General features: G+C 45.2%; 1 long non-coding RNA gene across 1 annotated transcript in view; it reads right to left on the minus strand.

Annotated features, from left to right (window-relative positions):
* LOC117868011 overlaps window positions 1–19717 on the minus strand; it is a 33840-nt gene that overhangs the window by 10981 nt on the left and 3142 nt on the right. Inside the window, exon 2 of the long non-coding RNA XR_004643554.1 lies at window positions 7961–8126. This is a non-coding gene — a long non-coding RNA (uncharacterized LOC117868011). The remainder of the gene's footprint in view (window positions 1–7960; window positions 8127–19717) is intronic.

A 19717-nucleotide genomic window follows, 5' to 3' on the forward strand; every position in this document is an offset into this window, starting at 1 on the left:
CGTGACCAGTCGGACGATGGAATGGAATGGAATCAGACAATGAATCCCAGAAAGAGGAGGGGGTGAAGCAAAGCAGCCCCGTTTGGATGCTCTGGCCTGCAGATGCAGTGCTTTTGAGAGGAAGAACCGACTCCAAATTTTCCTGAACTAAGCTGGCAGGAACATTGTAAATTTCATTGGTTTCTTGTTTCCTGAAAGCTCATCGCAGAGTCCTTCATGCCATAATTAATCAAAGGCATTCATCGCATCAAAGACAGTAGCCAGACTACTTTGAACCCTCTAATACAGCTACAGGCAGCCTGGGGGTGCTGCCAATTTTTAGCTGCTTTGCAAGGCACTCCGGTATTTTCAATTAATCAACAGCACCCAAAAAAAAAAAAACCCTGTCTGCCAATATCCACAAGGGTCTCTCTCTGCACTTACTGTCGGTGCCCCTCTGTGCATATACCCAGCACAAGGACCTGTCTAGCTTCAGACACTTGTCGTGTGACGTGACATAGGAGAACTAAACCAAAGAATTCTCCTGGCAGCCAGTGCCACAGAGATTATGGCTCTGGCTATTGTGTGGAGATAGCACCAGTGCTCGGCACCAGCGCAGACAGGGACGGCTGTCCGTGTACAACGGCACGGGTCAATTCATGGGTCAATTGTGTTGTTTCAAATCAATAAGCCCTTTCCTTTGACAGGAACCTATTGGCTTCCTTAACACATGTCCCTGTGTCATTGCTGCTCTGTGATAGACTGCCCCTTCCTGCCATTATGGAACAAGCTACTTTCCTTGCTGATGATGAATGAAGGGCACATGGGTCAGAAAAGTGCCCAGAAGTCTAGCTCTTTATCCAAAGCCACCATCCAGCTGTCCTGATTCCTGCAAGCTCAGGCTGCAAAGCACATGAAAATGTGCTTCCTGAGAGCATGGAGCTAACTCAGCCCGGCTCCGCATCAGCCGCTCGAGGGATAAACCCAGGCATAGGGCCCCTAGCAACAGCAAGGGCGCCCCGAGGTTGTGCCTGTGGCAGAGTATGCCCCCCACTTCCATTATACCAGTGAGCCCTGGGGATAGCACAGCCCTGAGAAGTGAGAGGTGCTGGCAGAGGAGGGGAGGAGCCAGCACAGACAGTGGATGTATTTGACCTTAGCAGACTCCGGCAGCAAGTCTCCTATGGAGCCTGTTTGGGATTAAACCTGCTCTCCCCCAGGTGAAAACCTCCCCAGCTGCAGGCTGGCCTCCTGGGTAGAGTCTGCATGACTCTGTGCCAGCCAGGTTGAATCTAGCTCTGTGTCTGTGGTTCTCCTTCAGTTTCTGGCCAGAAACTCAGGGATGCACATGTGCTCGGTAATAATAATGGGATAGCATCTGCCTTGGGCTCTGAGGACCAGATTCTGGAGCTCTGACAAAGCCTGGGTAAAAGCACCATGTGCGGCTATCTCTGCCGAAGTGAGGGGGGACAGAGCCCACCCTCCCCAAAGAGATGAGCACCAGCACAGCTACTTCTCTAACCTTCGCACTTCCCTGTGACAGGGGCCCTCTCATCCCCCTGATGCCAGGTTTAGCCTGTGGAGCGGCATAGTTGCAGCTGTAATGAACATGAACCTGTCCTTTACCTGCCCCCATAACGCTCCTCTGCACTGCCAGGGAGAGGGCTGCTGGTGGTCCTGGTCTTCAGCAAGCAGTGGGGCAGAGGAATTCTCACAGCCTCCAACCCCATCCTCTGGACTGCAGCTGCATTGTGTGTAAGGCTCTCTGCACCCCTGGACTAGCAGGATCTGGCCCTAACAGATAGCCCGGGTTGATGAGATAATCGTCTGTGTCAGTAACCCCCCATTTCAGTGTTCCAGATATCAAATGTTAAAAGGAGTTTGATACAGATGCCAAATATCCAATAAAGAAGGAAATTCTGCTTCCCCCCTCCCTCCCGCCCCCTGAATCCGAAGCCAGAGCATCATTAATCCTCTAGTACAGAACTCCATGTCCCCTGCGTGTTCCCAAACACCCATTATTTTTATTTTTTAGAAAAGGTATGGGAGAACAAACGGGTTTAATCAAAACCATCCCCACCTCCCATTGTTAATAATAATAATGTCATTGCAATATTAAGCCAGTTAATTTTCACTCTCACTTTATTTGCTTTTGTTTTTGCACTCTCACGCTGTATTTTCCAATTTAATTAGTTTCAGTATTTTTGATGGCAACAGGTCTCGGTTTATCTTAGCAGCTAATACTCCTAATTGTTTATCCTTCCTTCAGTACTATCTCATTAACTTTATAGGCTACCATTTCCACTGCATCTACAGAATTAATTTCTTCTGTGTTGGTGAAGTTCAGCCTTAAAGTACATTTCTGAAACCTTTCCCCTCTGTCCTTTCTCATCCTCATGTGCCTGAAGGAAGTAAATAGGATCTTGAAATGACCATTCCCCTGATGAACCTTGGCAATTCATCATTTTCATAGCAATCTGTGCCCTTTCCAGGGTCAGATGTAGAATAAAAGCAGAGCTGGCTGCAGATGTGGGGACTGCTCATTAGCTGTGTGTAGATTTATTTATTTTACTCTCTCTGTTAACTGACATAACATGTAAGTCATGGACAGCACACACCCTGCTATGGCAGGATGCCTCAAACCTGCCTGGGAGGGGCCAATGATGGAGAAGTCCACTGCATTCAGTCCTTGGCATGTTTGTTCCGATTGCCAGTGGCAACCAGGAACCCTGCAATCTTATGCTGTGATAGTCTCAGAAGCTAAGCAGGGTTTGGAGCTGACCTGCAATTAGATGGATGATCCACGTACTGATATCGGTCATTTCCTCAGAGTCAGTCCTAACCCAAAGTTCCTGCACTGTGCTAGTAGCTCTGGGCTGCTGGTGGGGTCTTTCTGGGATGAGACATGAAGTTCTGGTCTGAAGCTATTGCTCTTTTCACAGATATCCTGGCAAGATTCCACCCCAGGCAATCGAATTCAGCCCACTTGAAATCCCCCTGGGTACGGTACCAGGCCGGAAGTATTCATTTCCTTATGGAATGTGGAGCTCAAAAACAGTCTATAGGAACTAACCACCACAGCCCTGGACCGTGCTCCGAAGTCTCTGCTGAAGTTAGACACGCCAAGTGCGGGCTCTTGCCAGCAGGCCTCTCTCTTGGACCAGACAAACTGATGGCTGACCACCTGCCCATACTACCTAGCACTCCTCCACATTATTTTGGGGCATTGTGACATTATTCAGAGCTCCAGCTTGCCTAGTCATTATTTTCTTGCCAGTTCAGAGAAAGACGGTTCTACCTGAACAGCAGAGAAACTAGGAAGTGAAGCCTTAAGCCCTGCCTGTGGCTTGACAGCTGCACCTGAGTTTAGAGGCATCCAAATTTATGTCTCAGGTTGTTAAGCGCTTCCCTTACTTTTGAATCCCATTCCCTTAACTCCTAACTAGAAAGAAAAGGGTACATGATGAATTAGCAATAGCTCCCCATGCTTTAATAGAGTGATAGCACTTTCCATTTTCGCAGGAGGATTTTCACCATTTAATTTCAGATGACAGATGAAAATGGAAAAGAAGCAGCTTGCTGACAGGAATGGAAAAAGGTGTCCAGATATTGCCAGCTGTGGAAGCCTCTATTAGATAACAGCAGTGAAAATATACGGTAATGTGGCTAAGTAGCGCGACATGCATTCTCATCATGGGCACATCATTCTTCCATTGTTTGCAAATGACACACAGGCGGTGAGGGATGGGATGCAGCCCAGCCTCCAATGGCAAATGAGGTTTCTTACTAATGAACTGGATAGATTCACAGGCAGGTGGCTATACAATGATCAGTGTTTAACAAGGAAATTGAAAGGTCCTGTCAGGCATTTTTTTACACTAATGATAGGTCGTATCAATAAAAGGAGCTTGGTTTTTCAAGGTACACTTTTGATCTATCTAATCAAGGAGGCAATTTAGAGGAGAAAACGCATGAGATCCTTCATGAATACAAATATTCTACTAACTTCTTTCTGGTCGGCAGTCCTTATTTAAAATATAATAATAATAGTAACGATTTCATCGGGTAGGTGTTGCTCTCTGATGGTAAAATTTATTGCAGTTCAGGAGCCCAGCCTCACATCATGCAGCCCTCATGTCACAGACAGAATTCTAGGTCCCAGTTCACCGCCTCTGCCCCACGGATCATTGCAAGGGCTGTGGAAGGAAATTAATTCTCCTCCCTAGATACAGTTGAGGATCTAAGTCAGTGACCCCTTGTGTGGGTCTCCAAACCCTGCCCTGTTTCCTCACCTCATGCTGCTGTGGAACCTGGGGCCAGATTTGAACTAGAACTGGTCATATGAACTAGAACTGGTCAATTGTTCTATAGGAACATAGCAACTGGCGAGACCAGAGATGCATGTAGTCCTATATCTTATCTCTGACAAGCCAGTGACACTTACTCCTGAGGCAGATACAAGAAACCCCAGAATGAACATTTATAGAATAACCATCTCATAAAAGAAGTGATCCTCTGCCTTCAGATAGTCGATTTCTTTCTTTCTTTCTTTTGTAACCAGTGATGTTCTCATTATTTAGTTATTGACTGCAAACACCTTTTTTTGTATCTTGTCTTGAACTGATCCAGATTTCTGTATATTCATCTTTGAAAGCATTTGATGTAAAATTGGCCCGCACAGTTTTCAGGCTATGTGTGGTTTGTTATCCATTCTCTAAGGCTATTCACCATATGTAATTCATGGTATGCAGTCGGTGACCTACTTCACATGATCCTGTGAATTCTGCACAACTCTTTGCACTCTATTTTAGAGCAATTATTTTTAGTTACTATTAGTGTCGCTAATAAACATTGTCAACTTCTCCCTCCAGTAAAAGGACCTATTAGCACCCATTGACTTAAACGAGTGTGGAATCAGATCCCCAAAAGAAAAGACTGGGGGAAAATGGGGCACTAAATTGCTCTATCGAGAGAGACATTCTTTCACCTCCAGGTTACTTGATTCAGATGCAACTCAGTGGGGCGGGATGGTTAAGTAGTAGGGCAAAAGCTTCTGCAACACCCAAGGAGCTCCTTTTAGGGAGTGCTGGAGAGGGTAAGGATATCTGTTTTGTAGAAATGAGAGACATAGAAATTAAACAAAAGTGAAATTGATTCTTTACTCCTCTAGTTTCTCTTTATACAAAACAGCAAATTTCAAAAAAGCTGCTCATATTCCCACTTCAAATGGGCATCCTGTTAGGACTGAAAAGCACCTTCAGCATACACGTTTGAAGGCACTCTTGAATGTCCGGGCTGTGGCAGAGTCTGAAGCTGAGACAAGGCTAAGGTTTGGTACCATATATATTGGATGTGTTCAGTGGAAACAAGAATTTAAAGCTAGTTTTAACACCGTCTGACTTCCACATTTCAAACCCTTTTAGTGACACCACTAATGAGTTTGTGCTCACAGATGAGATGTTCTGGCTGGAAAGAAGAATCACAGTTTATACCTTCCATTGATTGTTTCATCCCCTACATACGATTTGCACCAGGAAACGGCTCTGAAATCAATACTCATACAGTAGACTCAGCACATGGAAATATTATTGCCGTTTTAAAGGTTATAGCAACTTCACATTTTTCACCAAGTTCTCATTTCTACATTAATTTTCACTTCCAAGTTTGCTCCTTTTGACTCTCTTTAGCTTCCCAATAAGATTCATAGCAAAAAACAGGAGGAGGTGGCATTTGAAATTAACTTTGCTCAGCCACATGCATTTTCAATGGTTGGTTTCCCCTTTCAGAGTAGAAGAAGCCAGGAAAATGGTGGATATTGATTGGAGGTTTTCTTATTTCATATCTTGCAAAAGCACACAGAGGAAGAGATCCCAGCACCCCTCCTGGCACATCCAAAGCTGTTGAGCTCAGCTCTGACACTAGCTCTGCTATCAAATAGCTGTGATCTGGAGAATCATTGTGAAGACTGATATGTAGACTAGCACATCAAGCCATTCCTCTTTGCTTCAGAATTCCAGGATTCGGTACAGCCAGCACAATTACCGTTTTTTCTTTGCTGTTCTGGATATAGGAGTTCAGAAGCAAAGTGGATGCATTAAAGTCTAAATTAAATTATGCTTAGAAAAAGTAGACACTTCCATTTAAGTCATAGTGTCTAATGATTATTAATTAGTTACATCATTTGCTGATTTTCTCTTGCACACTAACCTCTAAGGGACAAATTCCACTCACATCTGTAAAGGTGCAACTCCCATTGATTTCATTTGTAGAGCTGAGAGAAGGCTATGTCCCTAAAAGAGATTTTTTTTTCACCGTAAGGGTACCGGCTCACAATGTAGGTTCTATACAGACAGACAGTATAGAACCTACACAGAAGGCAGAGGAGTGGAAGAACAATGTAATGCATCTTTAATATTTATTTTTGCCTATTCAACTTTTCATGGCCTCCAAATGTTGAGTTCAGAAAGGAAGAGGCAGAAATTCTCCAGTACTTGTCTGAGTGAACCGAGATGCATAAGTGAGCTCTGCTGCAGGCCTTGGTGGGTCTGAGCCAATGTTTACTGAATTATGTTCCGTTCTTAGGCAGCTGTTAAATATTCCAAAGGACAAACAGTTTCATATTTGGGGGCAGGGGAAGGAGAAAGGGTGTGATGTTGTACAAAGCCCATGTAATGCCCCTGTGAAATCAAGACAAATCGATGGGTCTGATCACTGCACAGAATCTCTTTCTATTTCAGCTGAAGTGCCAAGCATCGCCCTCCTAGTAACTGTTGAATTAACTGATCAATTAGGCCAATCACAAAGGAGACAGTAACTTCTCCTACCCAACGCACACACTTCGGTGTGCATTTCATTACAGTGAAAAGTGCACGGAGGCCCAGTATTGTTACAAATGTGGAGAAGCTGCCCATCACCGTAGCATCTGAGGTCACTCTAGATGACTTATATTAAAACCAAAATCCATTTACCAAGTATGAGGAGTAATATATCATGTTCCATCACAGCACTGCAACGCTAAAAGACTGACATACTTACAGTTAATGCACGGGGCAAGCACTCGGGAGATCAGGCTTCAATTCCCAGCTCTGCCACAGACTCCCTATCTGACCCTGGGCAAAGCCTTTAATCTCTCTGGGACTCTGTTTCCCAGTCACTAAATTGCAGGTAATAACCCTGCCCTATCTGACTCATAATGTTCACGAATGTGTGTGAGGTGTTCAGCTACTGAGGTGAGGGACCCATAGAATTGCCTAGCTAGAGAGACCAGGCCTGTCGGCAGAGTTCTGAGCACTCTAGACCTGGCCATTACCAAGAAGCCTGGACAAAGTGCTCTGACAATGTTTCCTGAACCTGCCCGGGCTCATGCTCAGATGCATTTCTCACTGAAGTGAATTCTGGAGGTGGGGACCTCCTGCCGAGAGTGCTCTGCTCTCTCAAGCTTCATTTTGGGGGATAGTTATCTTGGGCATTGCAGACAAATGCAGTTGGCCTGGCAGGTCAGAGAGGCAGAGACACAGTCTCGAAAGAAATCACCTGTCATAAGCCATCACTTTACAGCATCCCCAAGGTTTTCCGTACAATTTTGTTTGACCTTTAGTTAGAGATACACTTCTATTAGGCAACCAATTTTTGTCAGCCCTTTGGAGAAACTTCCTTAAGACACGTTTGAGTCTATAGCATTTAGCTTGAGAGAGGCCTCAAGTTAGCCAGTCAAGATGAGAAATATCAGGTTATTTAAAAGCAAACGCAAAGATGTACCGTGTATAACAGGGGAACTCCATGCTGGGTACTGACTCATGGCCTGCAGTTATCCCAGACCCGTTCTCCTAGATATGTGCTAGATGCCCAGTTTTAAAGTTAGTCTTAAAGGTGCCATAGGACCCTCTGTTGCTTTTTACAGTTTTAAAGTGAAGTTTATAATATCAAAACAACTAGGTTCAGTCTCCTTCCTGGGATTTAAATTTATGACCTTTCCACCTACCTTTTTATTGCACTTGCTGTCCTCCTCTGTTTACTTGGAGTGATCCATGCTGAGGAAGATCGATGGAGAGCGTGATAGCCCACTGATTCTAAACAGAGGCACAGACACTTGTACTGGCGTCACCATCACCTCACAATTTACAGTGGGTTTTCTAAGCACTCTCAGCCTGAAGAACAGAAATGTTTGTTTGTTAGAAGAAAGATATGCCATGAAGACGCCTTACATTGCATTAGATACAGTCTAGAGTCATATTTTTTTCTATTTGGACAACTACATGGATAGGTCAAAATATGGAGTATTGTATGTGCCATATTTTATAAGATAGATAATGATCTTTTTGGTGGTAGCTTTAAAAAGACTCCTTTATTGATAGACATCGGACACTAGCAGGGTCAGGGGAAGTGGGGACAATGCTTCCCTTCTAAGCAAATATGCCACTGCTGGATCTAAGCTGTCTCCTTATTTTATCTCCTGCTGTCCCTCTGTAATGCAAACAATAAATAGATGAAATTTTAATGCACCCTGACAAGCCATAATGCTTCAGAACTACTTAGGAACTTCAGAGCATGTAAAAGCCGTGTCTGAAAGGAAAGAGTGAAGACTTTGGTTGACGTTTTCAAAGCAGTCTTTGTGATTCAGACACATGACCCGTTAGAATTACTGGAATTAATGGAAGACCTGTCTCTAAATCTCCTAGATTGTTTAAAAAATCTCAACCTCTGAGATAATTCCTGTCCAACATATACTATATGCAAGCGGTGTAGAGACCAATGCATATATGCATGACGTATAGACACACATGCATAATATGACCTACACACAGGAGCACCGCCAGCTTTTTTGCTGCCCTAGGCGGCGGAAGGTCTCACCCCCAAAATGGCGATGACGACCGGGGCAGCCGAAGATCCGGCCGCCGCCCCGGAAATGTTAGCGCCCTAGGCGACTGCCTAGATCGCCTAATGGGTTGCGCCGGCCCTGCCTACACACATAGGCCTAGATAAAAACTTTTCTACCAAAGTTACTTTAAACCTTTCACCCGTGCTTTGTTTCTTATCAGCAGTAACTGTATGTCCTCCACCAGCTCATTTCTCTTGGCCCTCATTGTATCCTTCAGTTTGCTAGGAACTGAACCCAAGAATCATGAGTGCCTGGGGTCGAATGAACCGAGCTCATTGTGTGCTCAGTACTCAGGAGTGAGTTCCCCATAGCCCTGCTTGCTCACCATGGCTTTGGTTCGGTTTGATCAGTCTGAAATAATAGTGCCGCAAGTTGGTTGCACCTTCCACGGAATCATACCTTGTCTGGCTACTGATCCCACCAGAGAAAATGGCTCTTTCTGAATTCCATTACCCAAATAGTGGCCACCTGCTCTATTTTGTACCATGCCAGGTCTAAAGTGGCAAACACTGGCACTCTTAACTCCCGAGTTGTCCTCTGCTTTCCCAGTAAATTGGAATAAGTATGAACACAGTGGGGGGTCTAACTAGCTAGGGGGAACACCTTGAACCTTACGCAGCAGGAACTAATAATTATAGGGGAGTCTGCCCTGCTTGGGAGGCATGGAATGGTATCACAATATCAGAGCAAACATGATGACAGGCTCTGCGTCAGGAGGTTCTCTATGTAAATGCTGTGGTGTTTCTCTAACCTCTTATTGACTTTGGCTTCCAGAATCAATTTTCTTTATTAGCTGATGAATCTCTTCAAAAGACTTTCTGTACTGAATCTAGATAAATTATTTAAGCAGTAAATTGTTTCTACTCCAACTGTGTTACAATGTGGTGATTTAATAGGCTATAGCAGTAGGTTGAGGTTTAGGAACAAGGTCACCCTGAATGGAACATCTGAACATTAATAGGAACACTAATAAATGATACCTAAGGCCAAAAACTGGTGTACATCAGAGGCAATTAATAGGAAACGGGTTTGCAGCAGAATACTCAGATCTGGCACCACGTCCAAGAGGAAGAAGTCATAGGAGACCATGGCATTAATTATTTATGCAAGTGAGTAACTGTGTTTGAAAGAAGAGTGCAACATTTTAATTGGACAAGATGTGGTATTGTGGTGAATGATTGTACTCTGTCTATTTCATACCTGGTGAAAGCTGAGCTGCCATCCATGTCTTTGGAATGTACCTAATGTATCTGTGTGACCTTGTGCTCTTACCCTGAGACTTCCAGAGAAACAGAATCTAAAGCGTTCCAGTGAAGGGAAAAGGAACATTAGAGCATGGTCAGCAATTCAAGCAACAATAACAATGGTCCTCAAAGACATTAACCACTAACAGTGTCACCCTGCTGTATATCCACATACTCAGGAGAACAGCATACAGGTCTGTCGCATCTTAGGCGCATTTAACATGCGCGATTTCAGCTTTACGCGGTTGGCAAAGAAAAAAAAAAGAGAAAAATAACAATTTAAATACTGTTTCTGTAGTGCGGGCGATTCCACCCACTATTACACTCAATGTAATTTTGTCTCATCTTACGCTGAGACAGACCTGTAGCTTCAAAATGAAGGGGTAGCTACTGGACACAGACACACACGGGATCTCTCATTAGCAGTGATAGCGATATCCATCTATGGGCCTTGTTCTCATTTCATTTATGCCCCGTGATTTATGTCCATTGATTTCAGTAGAATTACTCTTCATTTACACGGGTTCCACTTGTCATGGGCTGAGAAGCTTCAGGGCCAAAATTCTAATGTGAGAGAATTCTGCTTCTGAGAGTAATGTTGGCCCAACAGGTCAAAGCATTTGAATCCACCTTGATAGCTCGCAATGGTAAATAATTGCACTAAATGGCAGCTGAAGTGTGTGAAGACATAGAAAGGATTGCTAGCTACAGAAACACAGCTATTCGTACCAAGAACATTGTTTTCAGGATTTTAGCACTGAGGTGTGTAATAAAGGACCACCTTCTTTCTCAATAGCCCATTTCGGAGATCAAAAGGCTAATAGATGTTTTCAGCAAAACAAAATACCATGGGGAATTTGATTTCTCCTAACTTGGCATTTGATTCTTTGTAAACTCAAGTTAAACCTCAGATTTAAAGAGGTGTTTTGACTCTATGGAAGGAACACAATAATCCCTCCACATGAGGGTAGAAGTCACTTGAATAAGGGAACTTGATGTCTTGCTTGAGCTTGTCCTTTCCCAAACATGCTGGTCTGTATACATGTGAGACAGGAGCTAACTAAGGGCCTGTTGAATGCATTCTCAAGAGCTGTTCCTGCTCTTGGAAGGCCAATATTTTAACACGAGTCAAACTGGACTGATTGTAAATGCGCTGGATCTGATTCCATAGTGTGTAACAATTGCTCCGAGCTGCTTTGGTAGTGCAAGGCAGGCTGAAATGCTGTGCCCACTGCTTTTCAAGATGACCGTTGTTATTTCAATTTTTCTTTGCGCTCCACCTGGCTGTTTGCTGTACCCATCGGTTTTCTTACGTCTTCTACTCACAAGGTAAACTCCTCTGTGTTTTTTTTCTGTGATTGTACGGTGCCTAGCACAACGGGCTCCTGGTCTATGAGTGAGAACCCTAGGCACTCCCACAATACAAATATAGCAAGGGGATTCCCAGGTGCCATGTCGGGGCAAAAGGCCTGATTCTCATTTGCGCTAAGGACCTTTTACACCACTCAGGCAGTTTAAAGGGACCTTAAAGTGGATGTAACTGGACAGGTCTTTTGTACTGCTAGAGACTAAGTGTAAATGAAAATCAGGCCCCAAGTTTTTTGAGCTGACTAGTTAGTGGCACAGTAAATTGTTGTATATTTGGAGCCTAATTATGTAGGGGAAATAGTGAAACCAACTCTATGTGAATTGGTGTCAAAAGGACAAAGAAATCAAACTGCGAAAAACCTATTCCCCTGTTTTTTAGTTAACTTCTTTGAGTTCTAGTAACTGAAACCTCTGGATTAAAGCTGAAGGTAGCAGCAATATGCTCCACATAATACAAATGAAGAATGGCCTTTTGGGCTCTTGGGAAATCATTTTTGCGTCCTTAAGCTGGGAGACGTTTGGGCACCTCAGCTTACCCAGCCCCTGGGCTCCCTAAGTCTGGAGAGTCTGTGACTGTCTAATTGAGGGAAATGGCAAGTGTGCTCTATGCTCTTCCTAAATGAGTGCTATGCACTTGGCTGAATTTATGATGGCACTTTTGTTTTGCACTTGGGGATTAATGTAAATATATTGACTTGTATATGCAACAGGCCTGCTTCAGAGAACTCCGCTTGCCCTTGGCAGAGGGGATACGCTGCAGGCAGCAATGTCGATTCATTAATTCATTTTTGGCACACTTGTTTTCTCTATCTAGTGAATTACTGTGTTTTTCTCAGACTGAATGACTAATACCTTATTGATTAAAGCATTTAAATATTTACACTTACCTTTCCTGGATGCCTGTGCCCTTCCTTTTCAATTAACCGTTTCAGATCTCAAATGACATTCTTATTCCTTTCTCTACACAATACAATTATAGACAATCATCTACCTTTTTACATGTAGCTATCATGTCACTACTTAAGGCAATAGTGTGGGCTAGTGGTTAAGAGTGGGAAGCTGGAAGTCAGGAAATCTGTTTTTTATTCACCTCTGTCACTGACTTTTTTTCCCCCTTGGACAAGCCACTTAATATTTCTCTGTCTCCATTTATTAAATGGGGACTGTGATACTTAGGTTGCTCTGCACTTATCAGTTGTGCCAATATAACATTTCACGTAGGGGGTGTGAGTTTTTTACCGTTGTAGTTATACCTGTAGAAGCAGTTATTACCAGTGTAAAGGTGACCTACAGTGATGTAATTATTCCCCTTCCCATATGGGAATAGCTATAGCTGGGTAAAGTAACTTTATGCCATTATAATTATATCCATACTAAGATACTAGAACTATACTAGATTAGTTAAAGCAGTTCTACATGCTAGTGTAGATAAGTCCTTATCTACCTTTCTAAAGCACCTTGAGATTCCTAGATGGAAGGTGGTTTATAAGGCTATTATTATTACCACCAGAGATTATTAATGAATTATTGTGGGTATTATGACACTAGCATAATAATGATTCTGTAATCTGGGGCTGAGAGCTCCTGAGAGTGAATTTGGACCATGTGATGGACTGAAACTAAAGGCCCGGGTGACGTTTTAGTGCTCGTTCTAGATCTGTGTGTTACTTTCTCAAGTAAAGAAGAAAGTTTATGGGCTGGATAATAGAAACCCTGGCAGTTTCACTTCATAACTCTTTATGTAAATTGGATGTAAATGAGCTCAACCTGGTTCCAGTAATCAGCTATGAATAGAAAATTCAAAGAACACAACCAAACAAAACAGAATACAGATCTTTGGGAGGGAGAGAGAGGGGGTGAAGCTAATGTTTTAAGTAACCCCTCAGCTCCTGGGAGCATCTGCACCCATTTATTTTATTGGTCATTCTCTGTAAGTCTTTTAATATTACCCAAGCATCCAGTGTACGTGGAGGGGAGTAGGGGTCCGGTGTGTGTATGTGGGAGGATTATTTTGGGTACTAGTAAGAGGAAGAGGTATGCGTTATGAAGTGTTTGTGTTGGTTGTTTGGAGCAAAGGCACATGTGCTGTGGCAGTGTCTGTGAGGGTAGGCAGAAGTGAATGAAAATTTAGCCCTAAGTGCTTTGCTTTGTGTTAGTGGATCTGTGTCTTGGGGGGAGTTGTGTGTGGGGAGGTAGGTAGTGGGTGCAGAGTGTGTGTGTGTTATGCAGGGTGGCTGCAGTGGGGTGTATGGGATGGGCTGGGGGGGAAGCCATGTGCCATGTATGGTGGGTGCAGTGGATTGTATGATGTGGCCTGTGGATGTGCCATGTGTTATGTAGGGTGTGTGTGGTGTGTGTGTGTGTGTGTGTGCTGGGCAAACCACACTTTCCTTGTAACTTTGCTTGCCGCTGCTAGAGCAATAAAGCGGGCAGGGACAGGGAGGGGCGAAGAGAGAACGATGAAGGGTCTGGGAGCAAGAGCAGCGTAGCTCATTTCCGAGTGCCTTTCCTATCAGCTGCTGCTAAGGGCAACCAGCCCCTTCTGCTCTTCCTGCCAGAAGGAATGTACCAAGGGGAGAGGAAATCCCCCAGGAATGCGAATTACAGGGCACAACAGCCACATGCTGTTGTATGTGCCTGTCCCAGGGCAGCCAGTCCCTGTGGACAGAGGAAGCCCAGCTAGGGTGACCAGATGTTCCAATTTTATAGGGACAGTCCCGATTTTTGGGTCTTTTTCTTATATAGGCTCCTATTACCCCCCACCCTGTCCTGATTTTTCACACTTGCTGTCTGGTCACCCTAAGCCCAGCACCCTGGACCGGAGCAGGGGAGCCCAATCCAGGTGTGCTAGGCTACCCCTGGCCTATAAGGGGCTGCTCGTGGGCAGGTGGAGGAGGGAGACAGGCTGCACCCTAGGGAGGGAAAGCCACCCCAGAGCAGAGCTAGCGCCTGTGCTGGGTCCCAGAGCAAGGGGCGACTCGGCCCCAGGAGGGGAGCAGAGCTGACTGAAACTAGGAAGCTGCCGGGAGCAGAAGTGCAAAGGCCCCTGGGAGGGGTGGCCCTGATGCCTGAGGCTAAGGATCGAGTTAGTGAGGCAGCACATGCTTTGGAGCTGGGGCAGAAGCCTGGCCTAATGACAGTGCCCTACAGAAACAGCTCCTTCCTCATTGTCTTAAAGCCTCATCAATGTAATACAACAACCTCCTCAGCCCGTCATGCACTTACCCATGGCCTGGCGGAGAGGGGGAGCCCCGCTAGGAGCATTCCTCCATACAGGAGCTCTAGCTTAATGAGACCATCTGGCTGCAGACTGCAGGGCAGATATGGCATCTCTGGCAGGGGGCACAGTAGGCCTGCTTTACCCCCTTCCCTGGGGAACCTCAGGGGTGTGGAAATGCCTGACTCCCTTTTTGCACAGAGAAGGTCCCAGCCTCTGTGTGGACAGCGTTGGGGATGTAACCAAGCTGAACATAAGAACATACAAATGGCCATAAGGGGTCACACGCTCCATCTAGCCCAGTGTCCTGTCTCTGAGAGAGGCTGTTGCCAGATGCTTCAGGGGGAATGAACAGAACAGGGCATCTCCCGTGATCCATTCCCTATCGTCCAGCCTCAGCTTCTGGCAGTTGGAGGTTTAGGGATGGCTCATTTGTTACTAGCTTTTGTGCTGTACTCACTGGGGCTCTCTCCATGTCACCTTTGGGTGCTTTTCCCCCCTCCTATGTTCTCACTTCCTAGCCAGGTGGACTATCAGGCTCCAATACAGACTCCCAGCATTGTTCCCCAGGCAGCATCACAGGCTGGCACTGCACTTTCCGGCAGGAACGCTTCGTTTGGCAGGCATCCCATTCCAGACACTCATCCAGGCTCAGATTCTGCTCATCCCTCGGGTACTGGAGCCTGATACACACAATGACCCCTTGCACGCCTATTACACACACACAACCACTCTACTTGGAGCTTGTTATCCCTAAGTGGAAGGCTGGCCCTAGGTTCAAGTCCCTACTTTGCTACAAGTCTCTTATTTTCTCTGGGCCTCAGTTCCCCGTCTGTACAATGGGACTAGCGCTTCCCTGCCTCCCCAGGATGTTGTGAGGGTAAAGATGGTGAGGTGCTCAGATGCTGTGGTAGTGGGAGGCATGTAGATGCCCTAGGCTGTCTTGTGGTCCTTACCCCCCAAATGTGACACTTTCTAACCTATTGGTCCTTTCCGCCTGATGAAATGTTTCAGGGTAAATATTCCTAGTCCTGCCCTGAGACCCATAGGGCACCGACACTCCCTCCCTCTGTGGTGACCACCTGTGAACAGTCACAGTACAAAACATCCCTCCAAATGTTACCCATGTTAGAGGGAAGGGGGAACAGTGGACTGTCCTGAGGATAGACAGGGTCTGAGTCACATACATTTTGATCCTCACCCGCTATTTTGAACTGGCTCAGCATACACCTTTGTGAGTCAGTTTTGCCTCCTCACTTTCCCATGTCATCCGCCCCCACTGAGGACGTACAACACCTGTAGTTTAAAAATATGGAAAGGTGCTGGCTCAAGAGTTCTTTTAAAGGGCTTGTTTGATACCAGCTGTAAGGACGCTAGGTGCGTGGGCTCTGTTGCTTAGCAGTGCGTGTGGCTTTGTTTGTGCGTGCACACCCAGAAGAGTTAAAAGAGGAAACAGATTGCAAAGATTCCAGAAAAGGTAATATTATGAGAATAAATAGAAACTACATACTGTCAAGATCAGGAGGGGGAAGCTTAAGTGATGGAGACACACAATTAAGAGACGTAACAAGCAGTGAATGACAAACATATCCCACGTAAATAGGACTCCCGCATCTTTATACTTCTCCTCCTCTCTATCCATTCCCTTCCACAGCTTCAGCACCAGCTTGCCTCCTGCACTTCACTTGATTTCACTGCAGGCACTATGTTAAAGACAATCATCTGAAGGTAAAGTCCACCCCAATGACTTAGGTGAATTTTAAATAGTTCTTTCCTGCAGGGCCGGCGCAACCCATTAGGCGACGTAGGTGGTCGCCTAGGGCACTACAATTTGGGGGGCCGAAATACAGAGGCGGCGGTATTTTGTTGGCGGGACCTTCCGCCGCCTCTGTGGGGGGCGGCATTTTGGGGCGGGACCTTCTGCCGCCTAGAGCAGCAGAAAAGCTGGCTGTGCTCCTGTTTTCCGAGTGGACGACCTAAGCCACAGAGAACTGGGGGTGCCTTCAGAGCCAGTGTAGAAGCTGTAAGCCCCACCCACCCCACATACATTTTTTTTTTTATTATATCAAGCTCAGGCCTGTAAGGCCTAGAGAGTCTTTCAGGCCTGGGCCTTGTGCAGCTCCTTGGCTTGACTAAAATGTAGTTTTCTGAGCAAAACCCACCTTTCCTTCAGATTCAGCGGTTACGTGCTGTGGATTCATAGTCATGACCAAATAGGATTTGGCACGCTATACTCATTTTTCATAAGTATTTAGCAAACAAAACATTTAAAAAACCCAGCCAAGCGAGGCCAACATGATTTCTCTGTAAATCTGATGCACGGCCCTAATTATCACTTTAGGGGAAAGCAGTGCAAGCTACCTGACTCATCAGACAGGCACACACGTAACAACCCCAACATATCGTGGGTTTCAAATCAAACTGGTTCAGAGGTTATCCATCTGGATATCTGGCAAGTAAGATTAGCCAATGGAGGGAAGCTGCATATTCGCAGTACTAACGCTTCGGATTTCCATGTTATGGGAAATAACAAAAGTCTATTTTCTATTAGACCTTTTCCTAAAAGCAAGTGCATTCCACATGACCTTCAACTGCTTATTCAATTAACCTTGAAATAGACAGTATAGCTGTTGCCAGGTTATTTTGTAGAGATCTTGATCAAGAAAGCAGTGAGGATACAGGCAACTTATAAACAGAAGATACAGCCTGATCTCATCAAGGGGTTTGTATGCCTTAATCCCTTATCACAAATAGCAGGGGTATAAATTCATCAGTACGGGCGATACATATAATCTTGCAAGTTTCAGCCATTTGTTAATTAACAATAGGCCTCCATGAGCAGTCGGCAGCTGGGTTCCTGCTCTCCTTGCTTTAAATTCTTCCTTCCTGATTTTTTGTTTAATGTTTGCACATGCGCTGAAGGGATCTTTCACTGCTTAGTCCCCCAGAGGGTTTCAGATGTATCTATTTTCAACTAGCAGCTTCTCAGAGCTGTTTCACTCACTGCGGTTTAGAGAAACATGCCAAGGCAATACATTATGAAGTGAATAAAGGACATTACCTGCCCAGGAAGCAGCAGAGGTTAGCAATTAACTTGAATTGAAGGACTAAATGTAAAAGTATGTCTAGATATCTAGTTGTATACTTCAAAACCAATTTATCTGATAACAACCGCTCAGACATGCCAGCAGCGGCTTTGAGTGCATCAAAGTTCATCAGCTAGGCTGTTTGGGAGATCACGGTCAGTGATTGCCCTGTCACTGTCACTTCTGGGCCCACTAGGAAACCAGAGTGGCAGAGATTGAATGATCAGAAATAAATGTCAAGCAATGGTGAGTTGCCGTGGGGGTTTTCAACAGAAAGGGCCAGGTGTGCGATAGTTTCCCAGGGGGAAATAATACTCAGCCCTGGACTATTTTTTTTAAGAAGCCAGATATTTAAAGCTCTTGAATTTGGAAACGCAGCAGAGTAATGAAGTGCTCCCTCAGAGTACATGTCTCTGTGCTCACTGGAGAGACAGTGAAAGCCTTTATCAGTATTGTTATTTATTATGTATGGCTTTTTATAGCACCACCCATAAGCAGGGCATTGCTATAAAAACTAAAGGAAACTAAAACAAAGCGGAGGCTCCATAAAGACAAAAGGCTTCTGATTGGAGAGGGTGCAGAAAAGAGCCATGAAATGATTTGAGGGCTGGAGAAAGTGCCTCACAGTGAAAGACTTAAAGAGCTCAATCTGTTTACCTTATCAAAAAGAAGATAAGAGAGGGGCTGTTCCGATATACAAGTACCAATAGGGGGTGAAAATACTGCATAGAAAAGGGCTCCTTAATCTGGTAGAAAAAGGCATAACAAGAACAAGTGCCTGGAAGTCGTAGCCACGTTCAAATTAGAAATGAGACCCAAAATGTTAACCATGACGGTGATTGACCATTGGAACCAATTTCCAAAGGAAGTGGTGGGTTCTCTACCTCATCACATGTTCAGATCCAGACTGGTTGCCTGTCTAGAAGATAGCATTTAGTCACACACAAGTTACTGGGCTCAATACAGGGGTAACTTTGTAAACCCGTAAACTTTGTACTGCCCTTGTCCCAAAAGTGGGCAGAAAAGTGCATCCACTGGGCAGTCTCTGCCAGCAGGGGCTCCGGATGTAACTCCAAGCTGCCCCACCCTGGCAGGTCCCGCAGGGAGAGGGACAATGCAAAGGCAGGATGACCCACCCCTTTGGACCCCGCTGCTACTGCTGGAAGTCTGCTAAGGATGGAAAGTGGGCCTGCAAGGAGGCAGATCATGGATATAAAGGGATCAATTCACACAGCACTGAAATGCAGCTACCGCTGGGGTACAGCTGAGTGTTCACACCGTACAGCTATTTCATCTCTCAGCTTAGGGCAAGGAGTGAAGAAACGAACTATAGCCAGTAAGGGTACGTCTGCACAGCCCACAGCAGCGAACCGCCCAGCCATGTCGACAGACTTGGATAGCAAGGCTTGTGCTACCAGTCTAAAAATAACTGTGTAGACATACCCTAAGGGTCCAACTTTCAGAGTTGCTATGTACCTGCAGTCACTATTAATCAGCAGCAGCAGCCTTAGCTCTTATCTAACACAGAGCAGATCTCCAAGCACTTTACAAAGGAGGTCAGGATCATTATCCCCATTTTACAGATGGCAAAACTAAAGTTAGTGATTTACGGCCTGATCGTGTAAAGGGCTGAGCACTGACAATTCCAGCTGAGGCTGAAGTGGGATTTTAGAGAGGCAGAATAAAATAACCTGCACTGGGATTTTTCCAGGGCAATGGAGCTAGCACCACAGCTCATGAAAAATGCTGGAGATTATTCAACGCCTATAAACCATCAGATTTTGTGCATTGGCATCTTCATCTCATTCAGAAAGACAGCACCACGCGCAGCACCACTCTGCACCCCAACAGAGACACTGGGCCAGTATCAGTAGCAAGGGTCCAGTGCTATCACTACCACTTTCCTGAAGTGCATCTGATGAAGTGGGCTATAGCCCACGAAAGC

This window comes from Trachemys scripta, chromosome 19 (genome assembly GCF_013100865.1).
Source record: "Trachemys scripta elegans isolate TJP31775 chromosome 19, CAS_Tse_1.0, whole genome shotgun sequence".
In the NCBI taxonomy this organism is placed as follows: domain Eukaryota; kingdom Metazoa; phylum Chordata; order Testudines; family Emydidae; genus Trachemys; species Trachemys scripta.